Consider the following 2264-nt stretch of genomic DNA (forward strand, 5'->3'; position numbering starts at 1 on the left):
GATGCAAGCTTGCTTAACGCATCCGCAGATTTGTTTTCACTTCGCTTGACGTGTATGACTTTGCAGTCGTTGAAATCGCGCGTAAGGGATTTTGCTTGTGCGAGGTACAGGGCCATTGTGTCGTTCACGGCCGTGTACGTCCCGTTGATTTGATTGGCTATCAACATGGAATCCACGTGGTCTTCCAAGTTTTTCACCCCCATCTTACGCGCAATTCTCAGCCCAGCCAAGAATGCCTCATATTCGGCTTCGTTATTCGTACTTGGAAAATCCAGTCGAATAGCGTAAGTGTATTCTTGGCCTGCTGGGTTGGTTAGTTTCAGCCCTGCGCCTGAACCCTCGTTACTGGCTGCTCCATCAGTGTAGAGTTGCCAGACATCATTGATGTCTTGTGCTGGAGAGGGTTGAACCTCTTCCTGGCACTCTTTTTCCCGCGATGCAGGCACTTCTGCAATAAAGTCGGCCAGAACCTGGCCTTTTATGGCTGGTCTTGGTTTATACTTTATCGCGTATTCTCCCAACTCAATTGCCCATTTGGCTAGGCGTCCCGATAACTCGGGTTTGCCTAGAACGTTTGCAAGTTTGAAGTTGGTGAGAATGGTGATTGGGTGGCCCTGGAAATATCGTCTTAACCTGCGTGAAGCGTGTATAAGTGCTAAGACTAATTTTTCGAGGGTAGAGTACCGGGTTTCTACGTCTGTTAGGACACGGCTGACATAATAGATTGGCATCTGGATGCCTTTTCGCTCTACTAGCAGGACTGCCCCGGTTGCTCTATCTGTTGCGGAAAGGTATAGGATTAACTCCTCTCCCGCTTTTGGTGCTGTGAGTGTTGGGAGTTCGATCAAGCGTGACCGAATCTCCTGAAAAGCTGCTTCCGCTTCTAGTGTCCAGCGGAAGTGCGTTTTCTTTAAACAGTTTCTCAACGTTGACACGAAGGGAAACGACTTATCCGCGTGATTTGCCAAAAAGCGATTAAGTGCCACCAGTCGTCCATTCAGTGTCTGAGCCTGTTTGATGGTAGTAGGTGATTCCATTTTGATAATGGCTTCGACCTTTTCAGGGTTCGCTCTGAAGCCATCTTTAGTGACGATGACCCCTAAGAACTTCCCTTCTTCCATTCCAAAGGCACATTTGCTCGGGTTGAGCTTCATGTTTATCTTCCTGAGCGTGTTGAAAGTCTCTTCGATGTCTTTCAACATCACTTCTGGGTCAGGGCTTTTGATGACCAAGTCATCCATGTAGACTTCCAAGTTCCTCCCAATTTGGGCATGAAACTGGTTGTCCATCAGGCGTTGGTATGTGGACCCGGCGTTCTTAAGTCCGAATGGCATCATTTGGTAACAAAATGTGCCATCGGGCGTCCGAAAAGCGGTTTTGTCCTGATCATCAACGGCCATGTGTATTTGATGGTATCCCTTATACGCATCCAGGAAGCATTTAAGGCGGAACGGTGCCAGCGAGTCCACCTTAAGATCAATTTCGGGTAACGGATAACAATCTTTGGGGCATGCTTTGTTCAAGTCCTTGAAATCTATGCACATGCGCCATTGTTTGTTATTCTTCGGTACCATAACGGGATTTGCAACCCAAGTTTGATATCTACTAACGCGTATGATGCCTGCGTCAAGGAGTTCCTTGACTTGGGTTCTACACGCGTTAGTTTGTTCTGGCCCCATTACTCTGCGCTTTTGTACGATCGGCGTAACAGCCGGATCGCATTTGAGCTTATGCTCTGCCTTACTTCGGGGCACACCAGTCATGTCAGCTGGTGTCCACGCGAAGATGTCAGCGTTTTTTTGTAATAGGCGCTTGAGTAAGGTGCGTGTGGGACCAACAATTGTCGGGCCTATGGTGACGGCCTGGTCTGGGTACTTGCCATTGAAGGCCCATTTTTCTGGTTCGGTGGTGGTCGGTTTAGCCATCTTTGGTTTGGGTTTAGATGAGACAGATGCGATGCATACCTGGGGAATGCCGGTGATCATCGCTACACCCTCAGCTGTTGGCCATCCCATCATGCCGTGGACTGAGGATACCACGGCGTTGAATCTTGCCATCCCGTCTCTCCCGAAGAGAATGTCGTATGTGTGGTGTGGCTTTCTCATCACGACAAAGTCCACCTCTTCTGTGCGGGAGTGTTTCCCATCCGTAAGAGTGACGGGGAAAGATAGGATACCCAGGGGGTGTTTGTGCTGCCATCAAACCCTTCCATTGAGGCGCAGATGGTTTCCAGGCGTTCCTTGTCTTCGTCATCTAGCTTGTCG

The sequence above is a fragment of the Bidens hawaiensis genome, unplaced genomic scaffold, assembly GCF_021521415.1.
Source record: "Bidens hawaiensis isolate Kalapana, Puna unplaced genomic scaffold, B.hawaiensis_p1.1 tig00039115_1, whole genome shotgun sequence".
In the NCBI taxonomy this organism is placed as follows: domain Eukaryota; kingdom Viridiplantae; phylum Streptophyta; class Magnoliopsida; order Asterales; family Asteraceae; genus Bidens; species Bidens hawaiensis.